The sequence below is a fragment of the Oncorhynchus gorbuscha genome, linkage group LG02, assembly GCF_021184085.1.
Source record: "Oncorhynchus gorbuscha isolate QuinsamMale2020 ecotype Even-year linkage group LG02, OgorEven_v1.0, whole genome shotgun sequence".
Lineage (NCBI taxonomy): Eukaryota > Metazoa > Chordata > Actinopteri > Salmoniformes > Salmonidae > Oncorhynchus > Oncorhynchus gorbuscha.
This window is the reverse complement of record NC_060174.1, coordinates 91,234,223-91,257,154: the sequence shown is the minus strand read 5'-3', so window position 1 is coordinate 91,257,154 and position 22,932 is coordinate 91,234,223. Positions and strand designations below refer to the sequence as shown.

Below are 22,932 nucleotides of genomic sequence, written 5' to 3'. Positions count from 1 at the left end.
TGTAGGTGTATTGACACAGTGCACCATCCAAAGTGTAATTAATAACTTATTTGCAAGGCATTGGAAAACCTCCCTGGCCTTTGTGGTTGATCTGTGTTTGAAATGCACTGCTCGACTGAGGGACCTTACAGTTAATTGTATGTGCGGGGAACAGAGACGAGGTAGTCATTCAAGAATCATGTTAAACACTATTATTGTACACAGAGTGAGTCCATACAACTTATTATGTGACTTGTTAAGCACATTTTTACTCCTGAACTTATTTAGGCTTGCAATAACAAAGGGGTTGAATACTTATTGATTCAATACATTTTAGTTTGTTAATTTTTAAACATTTCTAAAAACCTAATTCCACTTTGACATTCAGAATAATTTGTTCAACACAGGTTAAATTTCACAAACTGTATGGAATTGGACCCCTGTGAGGTAAAATGTATTGTAGCTCTATGTACGGTTCTGTATTTATTTTCATAGTCAATCTTTGTGTTCTGTTTCATTGTGTTCTTGAACGTAGCTCGGCTTTCATTTTTGTTAATTGATTTCACCTGTGTTAGTTACTCACCTGGTCTCATCAGCTCCTTTTTAGTTCAGTTTATTCTGTTTGTACCTTTGTGAGGTATTGTTGGTTTTGACTCTACTAAGCCTTCTCCTAGCTCGTTTGTGAGAACCAGTTATAGCCGTCAGTCCTCGTTTTGATTCACCTGCCTGTTTTCCTGCCTGTGACCATGATTCCTGCCTTCTGCGATAAACACCTCCCGCTCTGCAAGTAAATATACACCTTTTTCTCCCTGCGTATTCATTATACTCCAGAAGTGTTAATTCAAGCAAAAAGTTTATTGTTCTAGCAAAAATAGTCTGGTTTCCCAGGCCTGTACCTAGATTAAAACACATTGAAGAGAGAATCTATTGAAAGTGCTTTTTGGTCCAGGAATATCCTTAATCTGGGTATCTGAAACCAGCTCCATGTTCAACCTTATATTCTCCATTTGCTACCATGTTTGTATTGTCATTGCATGCTACGTCAAGAAAATGACACTAGAAACATACATTTTATTAAAAGATAAGTATATAAATCAACAGTTCCGGGATAACCTTATTCATTATGATCTAAAAGACAAAACTGATCCTAGATCAGCACTCCTACTCTGAGGCGCTTAATGAAAACATGCCCTGGTCTTCCTTGTCATTTGCATGTTTCTGTGTACTGAGTGACATCATCAGTCAGAGACAGCCAGCTTCTAACCCCCCCACCTCTAAACCCACCTTGCCGTCTGTCTCATGACATGCTGCTAGCCAGTAGACTGCACTATCATAGGTACATCTTTCATCATCTGCTTACACATCACAGGATCACAACCACCACCATTACTCGAAGGGACCAGAAATGATGGAACATCAGATCCACTTGAATTAATTTCATAATCAAAAGGGCGGTGGTGTGGCGATGCCAACATAAGCCCCATGTCCTCAGGCACTTTCTTGGTCTAAGTTGTTCCACTGGCTGGCATATCAAACATGCAGATCCCTACCCAGATGCCTAAGTCTGAGAGATAGGAGGTGGCTGGGTTGTTCATATAAATAGCACAGGCCCGTCTATCTCCACCTCCTCCCTTCTTCCGCGGGTGGTTTTTGCTTTTGTTGCTGTTCCTTCCCTCAGACAATGGGGCCTGCACTTTGAACAATGGCGCTCACGTCAAAGCCAGCTTACTACATTGCGGCATTGTGGGACAGATTCCCGGAAACAGAGAGCGCTTCTGGCAGGCCTCCCATTTCCTGAATGTGGGAGAAGGGGGGATGAGGGGAGATTGGAGAGGAAAAGAGGAGGGGGATGAGTGGGAGTGGGTATCTTTCAAAGAAGGCAGGAGGGGGCAGGATTTGGAGAATCCTGTGTTAGTACCTAGGCTGCAGAGCCCGTACTTGGAAATCTCTTTCGACACAGAAAAAAAGAGCTCAGTCTAATCATGGACAAAATCCCTAATATATAACATTTACCAAAAACACTGATACACCTTTCCACTGCTACCACCTTGGATTTAAGAAAAACACTTCTTAATAATTGAAATGGTAATGATTTAATTCAACCAAATAGCACAGTTGTTAAAGTAAATTAACATCATTCAAGTTTTTTAAAAATCGGACATCAACCCAGTCATATTGAACCCCTGCCAAATAGAGAGACATGGGATTCACTACTGCAGTGTCTCGGAACAGGAGGAGTTATTAAACTGGTTATCCTCTGATGGGCCCTGGGGAGATTAGGAGGCAGGCCAGAGGATATACTGTCTGGGTGAGGACAGACATCAGTCTCACTGGGTGGTGGCTAAGCAGCTAGTGCAGCTAACTTTGGGTAAGAAAGGGATTTAGCTGATATTTAGATACTTAAATGCAGACTCATTCAGAATGGAGAAAAAGAGACCTAATGGGTACGTTGAAAGCCTGCGGGGAACAATGTGCTTGTTAGCTTACAAGGCAGATCAATGGGAAACACAAAGATTCAAGTGTAGTGAAATCGACTGCTAGCCTTTAACAATGAGCTGTTAGCTTTAACAGAGAGTTAAGTCCTGCCGCAAGTAGGTTTTAATTTATTCAGAGTTCATTTTTTTCATGTTATAAAATGAATTCCTTAAATTAAATCATCTTTATCAATACTCCATTTATTGTCTACTTTTTGTCTACAAGCCAAGCTCACATCATATAGCAAGAGACCACTGAGAAATGGAAGGTGGTGGGAAATTGCTTTTAGATTGTCTTCGAACAGAGAGAAATGTAACATTAAAAATTACTATGGTAATATGGTTATCTTAAAATAATTGAATGATCCTCTCAATTTATTACATGAAATTGTAAAGAAAATGGGTAAATTATAAATGCTATAGCTTTGGCAGTGCAGCAATGACAGCCTAAAGAAGGTTTTACATGGCAAGCAAAACATCATCACTGATGAGCCACTGCAGGTAACATTAAAGTTCTGTGGTTGTCACATCCCATTGCCTCCCTCCTGAATCCACTTATACGTTTCTCCTATGAGCAATGTCACCAAAGACGCGTATTACTAAGACAGAGAACACTTCCCATCCTCTTTGATGTTACTGACCTGACACAAGTGAACCAGGTAAAGGAAAGAAAACAGCACCAGAGTTCTACGGAGGGATGCACACAAGGAAGTTCATTTTGTGCCAGACCCACATGTAGAGGGTTGAACACCATTCATGCATCACCTCAAACATGTCTATCTCACCGGTCTGAGACACATGTAAACGCTTTAACGCTTCACTGCAGTGGAGTCTCTAAAACTGTTACAATAACAAATGGAGTGCCAGAAAGTGCTCTCACTCAGTGGTGCCTGCTAAGCTAAATTAAGCTTTTTGGGAAGTGTGACTGAGGTAACAAGTTTGCCCAAGGGGCCTGGCAAGTGGACACTGCCATTTTCTAAGATATTTTTTCAAAACAATACTGAGAAGAGGGGGGAAAGTGATAAAGTGCATTGAGAGCAACAGCACTGCAGCAGCAGGACTCGAAAAGGGACGTCTTTGGGAACTGGCCTGATCCCTTTCGGTGTAGACAGGCTACAGGGCCAGAGATGCTTAACCCTTTTCCCTTGTGTTGGATCAAAAGCACACGTTTTTCAGAGAGAAGCTTGTCGTGAATCACCAGTTCTGGCTACTTCTTTCATTTCACTCTCCATTCCATATGAGGTCACATTTTGAGGAGGAGTGGCATTTAGAAAGAACATCCAGTTTGGGGGTAAACTTCATGCCTCCTCAAGTATCGCAACTGCCCATCGAAACTGATTCAAGTACACGTTGAGGATCCCTATGTTACAATAGAAAATGGTCAACTTGAAACATCACATTTGACCTGTACTCAGCCCTAACCATAAAACTAATTGAAGTGGATTTGAGGTGAACTCTGCCAGCCTCGTAAATACCAGAATGATTACCGCTGCGCTATCATGATATCCGTGCAGCAAACATTCATGGAAGCTTTTGGGATCAGGCAGCTTGCGAGGCTAGAACTCTGCTGCTCTGCTCAGAAGACAGGTGAACCTGGGCTTGTGAGATAAGACAACTAGTCTCGAACATATTGCCTCCTCCACTGAACACACCAGAGCACAGCACAGTCTGACCAACAGAATATAGCATTTGAAGAGATAAACAGTGGTGACTTTACAACAAGGGGGGAGAGGGAGAGAAAGCAAGCGAGCGAGCGAGAGAGAGAGAGTACACCGCCATAATATGACATTTGAAATGTCTCTATTCCTTTGAAACTTGCTATTTGGCCCTAAACAGAGAGTAGTGGCAGAATACCTGACCACTTCGACTGACCCAAAATGAAGGAAAGCTTTAACTATGTATAGACTCAGTGAGCATAGCCTGCCGTAGGAAGCCCTGGCTCTCAAGAGAAGACAGGCTATGTGCACACTGCCCACAAAATGAGGTGGAAACTGAGCTGCACTTCCTAACCTCCTGCCAAATATATGACCATATTAGAGACACATATTTCTCTCAGATTACACAGACCCACAAAGAATTTGAAAACAAATCCAATTTTTATAAACTCCCATATCTATTAGGTGAAATACCACAGTGAGCCATCACAGCAACAAGACTTGTGACCTGTTGCCACAAGAAAAGGGCAAGTGAATAACAAACACCATTGTAAATTCAACCCATATTTATGTTTTTATTTTCCCTTTTGTACTTAAATGATTTGCACATCTTTACAACACTGTAATTATTATGACATTTGAAATGTCTCTTCCTTTGAAACTATAACATTTACTGTTAATTCTTTATTGTTTTCTTCACTTTTTTTATGAATCTATTTAACTTGCTTTGGCAATGTAAACATATGTTTCCTATCACAATAAAGCCCTTTGAATCAAATTGAGTATACAAGGAAAAAGAAAGAGATCGAGTTCTGGAAAAGTACAGAGTACAAATCATTATTACAAGCGTCTAGAGTGAGAGTAGCCTGGAGTACATGCCAGGCATGTCTGTCTACGTTCAGAGAAAAGCTACCTCCAGGCAAAGACCTGAGGGAGCACAATATCATAATCAGATTAGTATGACCGTCATTTATTCAAGTTAGCCCAGTAAACCCTCCTTTCTCCATAACTGTATGTGTATATTATTCTAATAAAACTCCAGTACGTAGACAGACACACTTCATCACGATCAATCGCTGACCTGGATTACTGCAAGGTAAGCGTATTAACAAATGAATGGACTGGGACTGTAGCACTCAGGAGAAGGTGATGCTTTGAGCTACTGGAGAAGCATAGCATAAATCAAATGTATTATATCAAAATGTAAATGCATCCTAGTAGCGCAAGAAGTCTGCCACTGAAACCCAAAAGCCGATTTATCTCAAGGCTGTCAATATAATAATGAATTACTGTACATTTATCACATTAAGCAATAAGGCACGAGGAAGTGTGGTATTTGACCAATATACCACGGCTGAGGAAACACCCATTAGCCGTGGTATATTGGCCATATACCTCAAAGCCAAGAGGTTGCTTATTGCTATTATAAACTGGTTTACAATGTAATTAAAGCAGTACAAATATTTGTTTTGTCATACCATGGTATATGGTCTAATATACGGCTTTCAGCAAATCAGTGTTCAGGGCTCAAACCACCCAGTTTATAAACATCAATAAGAATAGTCTGTAAAGATGATACAGTGGGGCAAAAAAGTATTTAGTCAGCCACCAATTGTGCAAGTTCTCCCACTTAAAAATATGAGAGAGGCCTGTAATTTTCTTCATAGGTACACTTAAACTATGATAGACAAAATGAGGGGGAAAAATCCAGAAAATCACATTGTATGATTTTTAATGAATTTATTTGCAAATTATGGTGGAAAATAAGTATTTGGCCAATAACAAACGTTTATCTCAATACTTTGTTATATACCCTTTGTTGGCAATGACAGAGGTCAAACGTTTTCTGTAAGTCTTCACACACTTTTGCTGGTATTTTGGCCCATTCCTCCATGCAGATCTCCTCTAGAGCAGTGATGTTTTGGGGCTGTTGCTGGGCAACACGGACTTTCAACTCCCTCCAAAGATTTTCTATGGGGTTGAGATCTGGAGACTGGCTAGGCCACTCCAGGACCTTGAAATGCTTCTTACGAAGCCACTCCTTCGTTTCCCGGGCAGTGTTTGGGATCATTGTCATGCTGAAAGACCCAGCCACGTTTCATCTTCAATGCCCTTGCTGATGGTAGGCTTTGTTACTTTGGTCCCAGCTCTCTGCAGGTCATTCATTAGGTCCCCCCGTGTGGTTCTGGGATTTTTGCTCACCGTTCTTGTGATCATTTTGACCCCACGGGGTGAGATCTTGCGTGGAGCCCCAGATCGAGGGAGATTATCAGTGGTCTTGTATGTCTTCCATTTCCTAATAATTGCTCCCACAGTTGATTTCTTCAAACCAAGCTGCTTACCTATTGCAGATTCAGTCTTCCCAACCTGGTGCAGGTTTACAATTTAGTTTCTGGTGTCCTTTGACAGCTCTTTGGTCTTGGCCATAGTGGAGTTTGGAGTGTGACTGTTTGAGGTTGTGGACAGGTGTCTTTTATACGGATAGCAAGTTCAAACAGGTGCCATTAATACAGGTAACGAGTGGAGGACAGAGGAGCGTCTTAAAGAAGACGTTAGATGTCTGTGAGAGCCAGAAATCTTGCTTGTTTGTAGGTGACCAAATACTTATTTTCCACCATAATTTGCAAATAAATTCATTAAAAATCCTACAATGTGATTTTCTGGATTTTTTCCCCTCATTTTGTCTGTCATAGTTGAAGTGTACCTATGAAGACAATTACAGGCCTCTCTCATCTTTTTAAGTGGGAGAACTTGCACAATTGGTGGCTGACTAAATACTTTTTTGCCCCACTGTATATTGTACGTTGAGACTATTGGGATGTTATTGCCGAAATACTTACTACAACTCCATTAGTGGTACTGCATGCACAGTGGCAAGATTATAATACACTTGAAGAATTCAACAACATTGGAACAGAGTACTGTGAAATCATTTATTCAATTGGGGCCGTACTCATTCAAAACAAAGCTGTTTATTTGGTGTGGCATGCACAGGAATGCTAACTGAAATTCAAGTTATTGGCCTTGAAAGGGTATCTGAAGACCCTCTAGTCCCACTCAACATAGGTCAGGTCAGAACAGACCACACACTCACACACAGCGGCAACTCCCTTATCCCTGCACCCCTCTTTCACCATCCCTCATTCTCCAGGGCCTGAAGGGAGGGAGCAGGCACTCCCCTCTCTTTCTGCCCCAATAAGCCTGATCAGAGTGTGCATCCTGACGCGGCTTGGGGATGTACATTTCTTCACGCTACACTGTCTGTTCACGTTTTATTAGCGTAGCCAGGGACGGCTGAGGGTGTGGAGGGGGGAGAGAGAACGATAAATCCCCTAGAAGAACAGACAACCAGCCAGCCCCTGAGAGAGACTAGCCAGCACCTCCATATCCACCATGTTTGATCCCTTTAGGCAGGCAGGGAAGGCAAGGCCTGGTCTTGTTTCCACATAGCTAGGCTGTAGGCTAACACAGTAGGTTTGGGGGTGAAATGCTTGATGATAAGTAGATTTTGTAGTGCCGGGACATTTAAACTGTGCTTTTATGAATAAATGAATGTAATATTTAACTTATCGTTTAAGGCAGGTCATAAGCTTGGGGGGGGGAGAAAAAACATTGGAGACATGGCAATGAATAATGCATTGACCCATTAGAACCACTAAAGTCACATGAGAAGTTGAACCTCTGTGGGATACACTGGAGGGGGCACGGACACATCCCTGCTGCACCCCCAATAAATATGTATTGAATAGAGAGATTCATTTACGAGAGGAAAATGTGTTCCACCATTACAATGTAAAGCGCTTTGAGCACTTGGAAAAATATGTATTCTTTATTTATTTATTTAAGAGTGACATAATTCATTCAGTTTGTGAAGCACGACATAAATCCAATCTATCATCATCCTAATAATCCATCCACTTGACAGGTGTTGCATATCAAGAAGCTGATTAAACAGCATGATCATTACACAGGTCAACCTTGTGCTGGGGACAATAAAAGGCCACTTTAAAATGTGCAGTTTCGTCACACAACACAATGCCACAGATGTCTCAAGTTTTGAGTGAGCGTGCAATTGGCATGCTGACTGCAGGAATGTCCACCAGATCTGTTGCCAGAGATTTGAATGTTCATGTCTCTACCATAAGCTGCCTCCAAAGTCATTTTATAGAATTTTGGCAGTATGTCCAACCAGCCTCACAACCGCAGACCACGTGTAACCACGCCAGCCCAGGGCATCCACATCTGGCTTCTTCACCTTCGGGATCGTCTGAAGGAGGGGGGATATTTCTGTCTGTAATAAAGCACTTTTGTGGGGATAAAATAATTGTGATTGGCTGGGCTTGGCTCCCCAGTGGGTGGGTCTGGCTGCCAAGTTGGTGGGCTTATGCCCACCCATGGCTGCACCCCTGCCCAGTCATGTGAAATCCATAGATTAGGGACTAACACATTTATTTCAATTGACTGATTTCCTTAAATGAACTTTATCTCAGTAAAATCTTTGAAATTGTTGCATGTTGCGTTTAGGGTGGAAAATAGTTCAAATGAGTTTAAAGAGAATTACCAGGCAGAGGCGTGTCAATGTATGTTGATGCCAGGCAGAAAAAGTCATGTTGTTGCCAGGCAGATTGATGCATGTTGATGCCAGGCAGAGAGATGCATGTTGATGCCAGGCAGAGAGATGCATGTTGATGCCAGGCAGAGAGATGCATGTTGATGCCAGACAGAGAGATGCATGTTGATGCCAGGCAGAGAGATGCATGTTGATGCCAGGCAGAGAGATGCATGTTGACGCCATACAGAAAAAGGCACGTTGATGCCAGGCAGAGAGATGCATGTTGGCGCCATACAGAAAAAGGCATGTTGATGCCAGGCAGAGAGATGCATGTTGATGCCAGACAGAGAGATGCATGTTGACGCCATACAGAAAAAGGCATGTTGTTGCCAGGCAGAGAGATGCATGTTGATGCCAGACAGAGAGATGCATGTTGACGCCATACAAAAAAAGGCATGTTGTTGCCAGGCAGAGAGATGCATGTTGATGCCAGACAGAGAGATGCATGTTGATGCCAGGCAGAGAGATGCATGTTGACGCCATACAGAAAACAGAAAAAGGCATGTTGATGCCAGGCAGAGAGATGCATGTTGATGCCAGGCAATTCTGAGGCTACTGACGGCAGTGAACTCTTCAAAGTACTGCAGACCGACTGCTCCCCTGGTCAAAGTACTAGTGAGTGAGAGGTGAGAGAAAGAATGGAGGGTTGAGATGGTAGGAGAGACTAGAGAGGGTAGAGAAGGTGAGACATCCCAAATGGCATCCTGTTCCCTATATAGTGCACTATTATTGACCAAAGGCCAATAAAGGAAAAATGGTGCCATTTGGGACAGGGGAGTGAGTATGCCTAGTAGTGGAAGAGGGGATGTTTGAAAGATGGCGCAGAAGAACATGGCTGACGTTTTACATTCTGCCAACCGATTGTGCTATTTTGTTATTTTTTTGCATTTTGTGTAACTTTATTTTTAACTTATTGTGTACAAAATGTTGCTACTACCATCTCCTATGACAGAAAATAACTTCTGGACATCAGAACAGTGATTACTCACCGCGGAATGGAAGAAACTTTTACCTTTAACGAGAAGGATATCCTGCTTTCACTGGAACAGGCCCAGATCCCCGCCTTTTGGGTGAAGAAAACACGCAGGAAAATGGGCTGCAGATCGGGCATCCATCTGAAGATCTGTAGGCGAGCGAATAAACTCTCCTGCCATCCGTTCTTCTTGCTAATGTGCAATCATTGGATAATAAAATTGATGACCTACGATAAATATTATCCTAACAACGGGACATTAAAAACTGTAACCTCTTATGTTTCACCGAGACCGATGATACGGACAATATAGAGCTAGCGGGATTTTCCAAGCACCGGCAGTGTCAGAAGGTGGGTGTAGCTGGTGCATGAAGGCAGGCACAGGAGAGCAGAATGAGTGAGCAACGTACTTTACTCAAAATAAAGGCACAAGGTAACCATACACTTGACCAACAATAAACGGTAATCAATTACGCACGGGTGAAAACAGCACCTGGCGAAATCCAGCCATAACGTACCGAATGAACATGGAAACAATCACGCACAAAAACATGGGGGAAACAGAGGGTTAAATACATGAACAAGTAATTGGGGAATGAAACCAGGTGTGTAGAAAACAAAGACAAAACAAATGGAAAATGAAAGGTGGAACAGCGATGGCTAGAAGACCAGGGACGTTGACCGCCGAACGCAGCCCGAACAAGGAGAGGGACCGACTTCGGCGGAAATCGTGACAGGCAGAACAGAGACGCTACCTCTGGTAAGACAAGGGGTAGGGGTGTGTGTCTATTTGTCAATAACAGCTGGTGAACAATGTCTAATATTAAAGAAGTCTCAAGATATAGACCACACTATCTACCAAGAGTTCTCATCTATATTATTTGTAGCTGTCTATTTACCACCACAGAACGAAGCTGGCACTAAGACGTCTCTCAACCAACTCTATAAGGCCAAAAGCAAAGAAGAAAATGCTCACCCAGAACTGGCGCCCTTAGTGGCCGGGGACTTTAATGAAGAAAACTTTAATCAGTTTTACGAAATGTTTACCAGCATGTCACATGTGCAACCAGAGGAAAAAAATCCTTGACCACCATTACTCCACACACAGAGATGCATACAATGCTCTCCCTCGCTCTACATTTGGCAAATCTGACCATAATTCTATCCTCCTGATTCCTGAATCCAAGCAAAAACTAAAGCAAGAAGTACCAGTGACTCGCTCAATACGGAAGTAGTCAGATGACGAAGATGCTACACTACAGGACTGTTTTGCTAGCACAGACTGGAATATGTTTCGGGATTCATCCAATGGCATTGAGGAGTACACCACCTCAGTCATCGGCTTCATCAATAAGAGCATTGACGACGTCGTCCCCACAGTGACTGTACGTATATATCCCAACCAGAAGCCATGGATTAAAGGCAACATCTGCATCGAGCTAAAGGCTAGAGCTGCCGCTTTCAAGGAGCGGGTGACTAATCTGGGCGCTTATAAGAAATCCCGCTACGCCCTCAGACGAACCATCAAACAAGCAAAGTGTCAATACAGGATTAAGATTGAATCCTACTACACGGCTCTGACGCTTGTCAGATGTGGCAGGGCTTGAAAACTATTACGGACTACAAAGGGAAACCCAGACGCGAGCTGCCCGGTGACACGAGCCTACCAGACAAGATAAATGCCTTTTAAGCTCGCTTCGAGGCAAGAAACACTGAAGCATGCACGAGAGCACCAGCTGTTCTGGATGACTGTGTGATCACGCTCTCGGTAGCCGATATGAACAAAACCTTTAAACAGGTCAACATTCACAAAGCAGCTGGCCAGACGGATTACCAGGACGTGTACTCAAAGCATGCACGGACCAACTGGCAAGTGTCTTCACTGACATTTTCAACCTCTACCTGACCGAGTCTGTAATAACAACATGTTTCAAGCAGAACACCATAGTCCCCGTGCCCAAGGAAGTGAAGGTAACCTGCCTAAATGATTACCGCCCCGTGGCACTCACGTCGGTAGCCATGAAGTGCTTCAAAAGGCTGGTCATGGATCACCTCAACAGCATCCTAACGGACACCCTAGACTCACTCCAACTCGCATACCGCCCAAACAGATCCACAGATGATGCAATCTCAATCCACACTGCCCTTTCTCACCTGGACAAAAGGAACACCTATGTGAGAATGCTGTTCCTCGACTACAGCTCAGCGTTCAACCCCATAGTGCCCACGAAGCTCATCACTAAGCCAAAGACTCTGGGACTAAACACCTCCCTCTGCAACTGGATCCTGACGGGCCGCCCCGAGGTGGTAAGAATAGGCAGCAACATGTCTGCCACGCTGATGCTTAACACTGGGCCCCTCAGGGGTGTGTACTTAGTCCCCTCCTGTACTCCCTGTTCACCCACAACTGGGTGGCCAGACATGACTCCAACACCATCATTAAGGTTGCTGACAACACAACAGTGGTAGGCCTGATCCCCTACAACGATGAGACGGCCTATAGGGAGGAGGCCAGAGAACTGGCAGTGTGGTGCCAGGACAACAAACGCTCCCTCAATGTGAGCAAGAAAAAGGAGCTGATCGTGGACTACAGGAAAAGGTGGGCCGAACAGGCCCCCATTAACATCTACGGGGCTTTAGTGGAGCGGGTCGAGAGTTTCAAGTTCCTTGGTGTCCACATCACCAAAGAACTATCATGGTCCAAACATCCCAAGATAGTAGGGAAGAGGGCACTACAAAACCTTTTCCCCCTCAAGAGGCTGAAAATATTTGGCATGGGTCCCCAGATCCTCAAAAGGTTCTACAGCAGCACCATCGAGAGAATCCTGACCGGTTGCATCACCACCTGGTATGGCAACTGCTCGGCATCTGACCGTAAGGCACTTACAGAGGGCGAACGGCCCCGTACATCACTGGTACATCACTAGTGCGAACGGCCCCGTACATCACTGGGGCCAAGCTTCCTGCCATCCAGGACCTATATAAGAGGTGTGTCAGAGGAAAGCCCAAAAAATTGTCAGAGACTCAAGTTGTAGACTGTTTTCTCTGCTACCGCACAGCAAGCGGTACCGGAGCGCCAAGTCTAGGACCAAGAGGTTCCTCAACAGCTTCTACCCCCAAGCCATAAGACTGCTGGACAATTCATAAAATCACCACAGGACAATTTACATTGACACCCCCCCTCCCTTTTGTACACTGCTGCTATTCGCTGTTTATTATCTATTCCGTGTCACTTTACCCCCACCCACATGTACAAATTACCTCAACTAACCTGTACCCCCGCACACTGACTCGGTACCCGTTTCCCTTGTATATAACCTCGTTATTGTTATTCTTATTTATTCTTACTTTATATTTTAGTCTACTTGGTAAATATTTTCTTAACTCTTCTTGAACTGCACTGTTGGTTAAGGGCTTGTAAGTAAGCATTTCATGGTAAAGTCTACATTTGTTGTATTCGGTGCATGTGATAAATAAGGTTTGATTTGATTTGTATCAGAGAGACAAAGAAACCCCCCTCTCTATCTCTCCATTTGGTAATGTATAGCTATGTGGGGAAAGGAGCATGTGTATGGCTAGTGAGGCTGAGGGGCTATGTAGTGTAAGTAACTAGCACTAAATATATACAGTTTTATGTACAGTAACCAGGAATTGTCCAAAACCAATTCCCTGCCAACTGTGGGTTCTGATGTAATTTCCTACATCTATGCACACTTGATTCTAGAAATTATATACATGTTTTTTCCGATGCAAAATTCAAGATTGTGAGTGTCTGATTATGCTTGATTGAAATGGAATTGATCCAACCCATTCCTCATTCTGTCACACAAACCCATGGAGTCAGTATAAACAGCCTGATATGTGGGACTGTAGTATATTGAGTTGCAACCCCTTCTTAATATTGAGTTGCACCCCCTTTGTCCTCAGAACAGCCTCGATTAGCCGGGGCATGGACTCTACAGAGTGTCAAAAGCGTTCCATAGAGATGCTGGCCCATGTTGACTCCAATGCTTCCCATAGTTGTGTCAAGTTGTTTGGATGTCCTTTGGGTGATGGACCATTCTTCATACACACTGGAAACTGTTGAGCGTAAAAAAACAGCGTTGCAGTTCTTGACACTCAAACTGATGCATCTGGCACCTACTGCCATACCCAGTTCAAAGGAACTTTGAACTGCCCATTCACCGTCTAAATGACACACATATACAATCCACGTCTCAATTGTCTCAAGGCTTAAAAATCCTCCTTTAACTTGTCTCCTCCCCTTCATCTACACTGATTGAAGTGTATTTCACAAGTGACATCAATAAGGGATCATAGCTTCACATAGATTCACCTGGTCAGTCTGTCATGGAAAGAGCAGGTGTTCTTAATGTTTTGTACAGTCAGTGTATAAAATATGGGTTGTTCTGAATAAACGGGGCCGTGTAGACCATTCCCTCTCCTCCTACACTATCCACTAAGTGTGGAGCAGCTGAAGTAAACTGACACAGTTTGGCTGTGTGTGTGTGTGTGTGTGTGTGTGTGTGTGTGTGTGTGTGTGTGTGTGTGTGTGTGTGTGTGTGTGTGTGTGTGTGTGTGTGTGTGTGTGTGTGTGTGTGTGTGTGTCATCTCCCAGGCTTTAGAGGTCTACCAGATGTTGATAGGACTTATGGCCATAACTGTAAACAAACAAAGACACACACACATATTCAGAGAAATACATTTGACCCTAAAATTATAATACCATTCCCCAAATTGTGTGCACACATAATCACAACTCCAAGCTGGGTAGCTCTCCCGGCTTTACACTAAAACAATGAAAATGCATTGCAGTGAGGTGCTAATTGTTTGTGTCCCAAATGGTACTCTATTGTAGTATACTACTTTTAACATAAGACAGGTCAAGGGGATCATTTTGATCCAATATGAATTTAAAATTGAAATATCTTTGCCCTTTCTTATGTAATGCCCCCCTCCGACCTGGACATTTCCTAAATATGTCTATTTATTGTTAGAATTTCGTCACAAACAGAAAGTGTTATAAGCAGCTTTAAGGGAACATGTCATTTCTTTCCCCAGAGCCCCAGAAAGTGACTATTTCCAATCCTTCAACAGAGTCACATGCAGGTAAGATGTTTTGATTTCTATATAGTGTCACAAAGAGCTGATTCTGAGGTTTCCAAAGCACTTACCATTCCCCCCATAACCTTCAAAATTTAAGAGATGAGCTCTATTTCAAAATATCCCTTTTTCCAAGAATAACCAGCGTTCCATGTGCTCCACACGTGAGCATGCAGCCACAGATAGCCTACAGTAACATAAACTAATGAAAATGCTATTGTGTTCTTTAAATGTTACCCAAGACCTTCATAAACCCAACCAAAGTATTATTTTTCCGATAGCATATATGAAATGGATTTATTAGACTGTTAGAATGTTGAGGCAAAACGACTCCTCATTGGCCTGAAGGGGGGTCCAAAGAAGCAAGGCTTATCTAGTGTTAACCACGGCCCAATCTGGTCAAAAGTAGTGCACCTATTGGGAATAGAGTGCCAGTTGGGACAACGTCCGTTTCCATCTGTATCATGCAGGGCCTGGAGAAAGTGGAGAGAGGAACCTACTTTACCCCTCGCCCTCACCTCTCCTCTCCTCCACCCACCACAGGCCCTGAGGCACAGCCAGAGTCTCTCACTCAATCTCCCTCTCCACTGGCCAAGCACTTTTAATGGCCTCCCAGCAACCACAGAATAAACATACGAAACACTGGCACACATTTCCTTGTTGTACAATCAATGGTGGAGCCATTTATGCACCTTTTTACCTTTTGTGCAAACGTTTACCAACCTACCGCAAAAAAATAATGGAAAATATAGGTAGCAGTTCAGAACAGTTTTTGCCTATATTATGGCAACATTTTGTGACGTTTTTCTTAGTTTCGGACTTTGGCAAAGAGTTTTTTCGGCTGTTCGGGCACACTACATTTTTCTCGCGGCAAGCCAAAGCCGGTCACTGAAGCCTATTCCTCCTTGTTGGCGACTGGTCAACAGTAGGGATTCTTCAATGAAGTCCCTGTTGTCATTTAACGTCCTCATGCACATTTATTCTCGTGAGAAATATTGCACCAAACATCCCCGTCGGATGCAAAATTGTGCGACTAAGACCTCCTCTGTAAAAACATAACTGAAGCAATCTGTCATACATTTTATCTTAGATACATTTGGACTATTTTGAGGATGTGTATACTGGCTACAGTGTCTCAAAGTGGACAAACAGTACTATTGTCGCTTTTTTTCTTGTTTTTCAAGCGAAGGTCTATTAGGGAAGTATGCGAGCACACTGACGCCTTTAGTTTTTTCACAGCGAACAGTGATTTGGGTTTCCCCACCTATTTGTTTTTACCACTACATCACAAGGTTTTTTCTGGATCAAATGGGGCTTAGGTGGTGGGCGTGGCATGGGGCGTGGCATGGGCGTGGCATGGGGCCTGGCAAGGGGCGTTACAATAAATAAGCACGGAAGCCTGTGTCGGAGCAGCAATCATTTTGTTACAATTTAAGAGGCTCCCATCTTAGTGGTGAAATTTTTGCTTTTTTAAGCCACTTTCCTGCACTTCTATGCATGTTGCCATGGCTAATGCTGTGTTCTTTTGCTCAAACATAATAACAAAATGGCATTGAGACCGACAACACTTGAGAGTGTGGGTCAGGTCAGGGCTACACTAGCTGCACTGCAGCAGTGCTCTGGTCATGGGGAGGTGAGGGGTGGGGCTGGATGGAGACATGCTGCAGTCAGGGGAGCAGGGAGGGAGGCTTGGGCAAACAGATGATTCACCAGCAGCTGAGCTGACACAACACCGCCTCTGTCTGCCAACTACACTCTGTGTGTGTGTGTGTGTGTGTGTGTGTGTGTGTGTGTGTGTGTGTGTGTGTGTGTGTGTGTGTGTGTGTGTGTGTGTGTGTGTGTGTGTGTGTGTGTGTGTGTGTGTGTGTGTGTGTGTAGTGTGTGTTGTCTGCCAGTGTATGTATGTGTGTGTTGTCTGCCAGCAACTCTTTGTGTGTGTGTCTTTAACACCAGAATGGTGGTGAGCTAAGCTTGTACATGCCCCTATAGTGTGGACAGTCCCTGCGTTGTCTGCCATAGACCAGGCTGCTGTTCAACCTGCCACAGGTCTGATTCCATTGGTCGACCATGGTGGCACCACATACTGTATATGGGCCTGTCCACCCAAACAGAATACAGTGTACTCCAGTCTGTGTAGAGTACACATACAGCACAGAGACAAGACACAAAGAGACACACAAGCACACACGTACACACAGGCACACCTCTACACTCGCACAAGGTGGAGGGAATGACACACAAGCCTCAGATTCCAGTGATTAAATTGAGGTTTGTAATACAATAACCTTGGATTAACCTCCAAGCTTAGGGCAGCTCAGTGAGAATAACTTAGCTCTTTAATAGTTCATTAGCCCGGAGTGTGAATTAAGCACAGCACAAGAGGGTTGAGTGTGTTTTTCTAACTTTTTTTCATTACCATTAGAAACATAGCTAGTTGTAGTGAAGCAGGTTGTAGTGGAGCACTAAGGAATTATCATGGTCCACACACACCAACACAGTCAAGGGCACCATAACGTTTCTTCCCCCTCAGAAGGCTGAAAAGATTCAGCATGGGCCATCAGATCCTCAAACAGTTCTACAGCATCTTGACTTGCTGCAATCACTGCTTGGTATGGCAACTGCTTTGCATCTGACCGCAAGGTGGTACAGAGATTAGTGCATAAGGCCCTGTACATCACTAGGGCCGAACTCCCTGCCATCTAGGACCTCTATAGCAGGCGGTGTTAGAGGAAGGCCCTAAAAATGATCAAAGACTCCAGCCACCCAAGTCATAGACTGTTCTTTCTGCTACCGCATGGCAAGTGATACAAATGCACCAAGTCTGGAACCAAGAGGACCCTGAACAGCTTCTAACCCCAAGCCATAAGACTGCTAAATAGTTTGTCCGGGTAGCTATTGGTTAACTACTTAATTATCTGCATTGCCTCATTTTGCACTAACTCTTTTGAATCATCACATATAATGCTGTTACTGTTTATTATCTATCCTGTTGCCTAGTCACTTTATCCCTACCTATATGTACATATACCCCTGCACATCGACTCAGTACTGGTATCCCGTGTATATAGTCAAGTTATCGTTACTCACTGTGTATTTATTCCTTGTGTTATTATTTTTCTATTATTTCTCTCTTGTTCTCTCTGCATTGTTGGAAAGGGCCTGTAAGTAAGCATTTCACTGTTAGTCTACACCTGTTGTTTCACGAAGCATGTGTCAAATTTGATTTGATAGTCTACTATAAAGAGTCATTTGCAACCTCTAGTTGTCTGTATTGAAAAAACGATCCACTCTTTGTTCTGAAACACGATATGTCATTGGGGAGCAGTTGATAACTAGATCGCAAAAAATGAATAGCATAATACACAAAGTTTTTCTCTTTTTATGTTAGCCACTGATAGCCAGTCAATTAGCCCATGTCAGCTAACATTTTTTAGATTGATAAATTATTTCAGTGGCTAGCTATCTAAACTTGCTATCATGGTCGAATTACTAGCTGGGGAGCCCCCATTGATTTTGTTAGTTAGACTCACTCAGATATAATAAAACTACAAACATTTATCTGTGGAATGTGGAAAATTGCAGGACATTTGTTGTAAAACATCAAATTTTCCTCTCCACTCCATGGCAAAATCTGTAGAATTGCTTGAAATTAACAAAAACATTTGATTTTATTGTCTCCGCTGTCAAGAAGGGGGCCACTAAAATGTTTTGCTTGCAATGTGTTATGGATGTGAGTAGTTCCTGCAGACCACAAGCAAATGCGGCCCCTCATGATGAGTTTAGATTTTTTGCGACCCCCACCCCCATCAAAGTTAGCCATCCGTGATATAGATCAAATTGCACTTATAATGGAACATTGAGTTAAATGTGCCAAAATCAATTTGAGCAGGCATACAACCACATCAGGTGGCGGAGAGAATGGCAAGAACAATCAAATCAATCCAAATCAGCGCTCATATCCAAGTCAATGCCGTTAGAGAGAGATCAATAGCGCCGGCCCCTCGTGTCATAACTAGAATGAGAGGTGGCAAGCCATGTCCTCGCTCCCTGGCTGTGGTAGCCTAATGACAATAGTGGAGTCAGTGTCACAGATTTGGCAGCTGAGGAGACAATTCTCCACGTCGCTACACAAATCAATACCCCTGACATGCTCCAATTACATCGGTTTAATTATTTCAGTCTCCGCCGACCCAATATGGCAGTTTGAACCAAATTGACTAGTCTTCCGTGAAGAATACACAAGAAAACAAACTTTGATAGGTTCAACTAAACCCAGAGGGGTTCAGTAAAACTCTGGTATGTGTTTGCATTAGTAGGCCTTCGCTGTGCCTGTGCATATTCCAAAAAGCTGAGGAACAATACACAACTTCAATTTGATAGCGCCTATGGCCCATAACAAAGCCATTTCACGGTCAGTGTGTGTGTCATGTCTTGCCTGCCATACTACTGGAGGGTGCAGTGAAGTACAAAACTCTTGAAACAGTAACTCTGCTCAGTGGTACTTCGAGCCCAGTTAATTGCAGATTTATTATAAACAGCACTGGGAAATGCTCCTGAGAGCTCTTAGCAAACGCAAAACACCGGGTCGTTATTGTCTACAGAACCTCTGTGGTGGCTGAGCAGCGAAGGCCAGGACATGTTTTTGGAAGTGTCTTCAATAGAAGACTGCCTGCCATTGAGAAAATACATACCAAGGCTACAGCGAGAACAGGGTTAAAGAGTTAAAGGGATACTGTGAGATTCTGGGACTTTTCCTACTTACCCAGAGTCAGATGAAGTCATGGATACCATTTCTATGTCTCTGTTTGCAGTATGAAGGAAGTTAAGGCGTCCGCATGCTTTTACAGCCGAAACATGTGATTGGCCTGACTGAAACATGGCTTAAGCCGGATGAATTTACTGTGCTACATGAAGCCTCGCTCTTAAACTAGTGACCATATCCCCCGCGCATCCCGCAAAGGTGGAGGTGTTGCTAACATTTACGAAAGCAAATTTAAATTTACAAAAAAAACTACGTTTTCATCTTTTGAGCTTCTAGTCATGAAATCTATGCAGCCTACTCAATCACCTTTTATAGCTACTGTTTACAGGCCTCCTGGGCCATATACATCGTTCCTCACTGAGTTCCCTGAATTCCTACCTTGTAGTGATGGCAGATAATATTCAAATTTTTGTGACTTTAATATTCACAATGAAAAAGCCAAAAGGCTTTCGGAGCCATCATTGACTCAGTGGGTTTTGTCCAACATGTCTCCGGACCAACTCACTGCCCCAGTCATACTCTGGACCTAGTTTTGTCCCATGGAATAAATGTTGTGGATCTTAATGTTTTTCCTCATAATCCTGGGCTACCATTTAATTACGTTTGCAATCGCAACAAATAATCTGCTCAGACCCCAACCAAGGAGCATCAAAAGTCGTGCTATAAATTCTCAGACAACACAAAGATTCCTTGATGCCCTTCCAGACTCCCTCTGTCTACCCAAGGACATCAGAGGACAAAAATCAGTTAACCATCTGAGGAACTAAATTTAACCTTGCGCAATACCCTAGATGCAGTTGCACCCCTAAAAACATTTGGCGTAAGAAACTAGCTCCCTGGTATACAGAAAATACCCGAGCGCTGAAGCAAGCTTCCAGATTTTTCCAACCTAAATGAGGAGAATAAGAACAATCTCAAATTAATTTTTGATACTGTCGCAAAGCTAACTAAAAAGCAGCATTCCCCAAGAGAGGATGGGTTTCACTTCAGCAGTAAAAAAATTCATGAACTTCTTTGAGATCATGATCATTAGAAAGAAAATTACGGACTCCTCTTTAAATCTGCGTATTCCTCCAAAGCTCAGTTGTCCTGAGTCTGCACAACTCTGCCAGGACCTAGGATCCAGAGAGACACTCAAGTGTTTTAGTAGTATACCTCTTGACACAATAATGAAAATAATAATGGCCTCTAAACCTTCAAGCTGCATACTGGACCCTATTCCAACTACACTACTGAAAGAGCTGCTTCCTGTGCTTGGTCCTCCTATGTTGAACATAGTAAACGGCTCTCTATCCACCGGATGTGTACCAAACTCACTAAAAGTAGCAGTAATAAAGCATCTCTTGAAAAAGCCCAACCTTGACCCATAAAATATAAAAAACTATCGGCCTATATCGAATCTCCCAATCCTCTAAATTTTTTAGAAAAAGCTGTTGTGCAGCAACTCACTGCCTTCCTGAAGACAAACTATGTATACTAAATGCTTCAGTCTGGTTTTAGACCCCATCATAGCACTGAGACTGCACTTGTGAAGGTGGTAAATGACCTTTTAACTTCTTTGGGGTACAATGACATTAGCATTAGAATTTACCAATCCAGCATGGCATCCTCGCCGTGCAGAAACATGTCTTCCGCCTGGGAGTCAAAACTAGCAAAACTAGCTTCGCTGAAATATTCATCTTCCCGAAGAAACTTGGTCTCGCTGTCTCGATCAATTTCCTCTATAATTTGGGTTAAATCTGTATACCTAGACTTTGTTTTAGCTTTTCCTGATTTATTTGCCATAATTTAAATATATAAACTTGTTGAAAATGCTATTGAATATGTACTGCTATTCGTAACACTCGTGGCTCCGTCAAGTAGGATTTGCAATGGCGAATGAACCTCTTTTACGCCAGAGTTTACGACAAAGGCTGGTCTTCGAACGTATAACCATTACATATTGCTAGATTTCTAGATGATCAGTGGTCATTGGACAAAAATACAGTCAATCAATGATAGACCAGTCCTACCATTGGTGTGCAATGAGGTCATTCATTGGTGTCATCAAATCGGTGTGTTTCGGTCAATACGTCCCGGGAAAAGAACCATCATGTATGGTTGTGTTAGTAACAACCAGAGGATTGCAATGAAACCAACCATGACTGGATAAACATTTGTTTAGTGTGTGTAATTACCGCGAACGCTTCGTCAAAAATTGAATGAGAAGGGAAATCACGACGCAACCGGTTTACATGTTTTGTGTTAGGCTATAAAAATGTATTTAATCAAACAAAACGAACATTCACTGTGTAGTTAGGTCACTTGGCATTGCCACCAGAGGAAGATCTTCAATGGTAAGCGATTTATTTTATTGTTATTTCTGACTTTCGTGACGCTAATGCTTGGTTGGAAAATGCTAGTAACACTTGTGTGTGTGTGTGGGGCGCCCCCCATCTCACAGAAAATCGCATGTTTGCTTTTGCAGTAAACCTTTTTGAAATCTGACACAGCGACTGGATTAATAAGACGTTCATCTTTTAAATGATGTAAGATACATGTATTTACAAGAATGTTTAATTCAATGAATGGTGTATTTAAAATGTTAGCTCTCTGTAGTTTCACTGGATGTTGGCCTGGTGGGACGTTAGCGTTTCACCTACCCTAGAGAGGTTAATGGCGTCAGACCGTCAGCTCTGCATCTGTCCTTGTGCTCCTAGACCTTAGTGCTGCTTTTGATACCATCAATCACCACATTCTTTTGGAGAAATTAGAAACCCTAATTGGTCTACACGGACAAGATCTGGCCTGGTTTAGATCTTATCTGTCGGAAATATATCAGTTTGTCTCTGTGAATGGTTTGTCCTCTGACAAACCAACTGTAAATTTCAGTGTTCCTCAAGGTTCCGTCTTAGGACCACTATTGTTTTCACTATGTATTTTACCTCTTGGGTATGTAATTCGAAAACATAATGTTAACTTTCACTGCTATGCGGATGACACACAGCTGTACATTTCAATGAAACATGGTGAAGCCCCAAAATTGCCCTCGCTGGAAGCCTGTGTTTCAGACATAAGGAAGTGGACTTTCTACTTTTAAACTCAGACAAAACAGAGATGCTTGTTCTAGGTCCCAAGAAACAAAGAGATATTCTGCTGAATCTGACATTTAATCTTGATGGTTGTACAGTCGTCTCAAATAAAACTGAAGGACCTCAGCTTTACTCTGGACCCTGATCTCTCTTTTGACGAACATATCAAGACTGTTTCAAGGACAGCTTTTTTCCATTTACGTAACATTGCAAAAATCCGACATTTTCTGTCCAAAAATGATGCAGAAAAATGTATCCATGCTTTTGTTATTTCTAGGTTAGACTACTGCAATGCTCTACTTT

General features: G+C 42.9%; 1 protein-coding gene across 4 annotated transcripts in view; it reads right to left on the bottom strand.

Annotated features, from left to right (window-relative positions):
• arhgef12b (Rho guanine nucleotide exchange factor (GEF) 12b) overlaps nucleotides 1–22,932 on the bottom strand; it is a 118,587-nt gene that overhangs the window by 67,236 nt on the left and 28,419 nt on the right. The window lies entirely within an intron of this gene.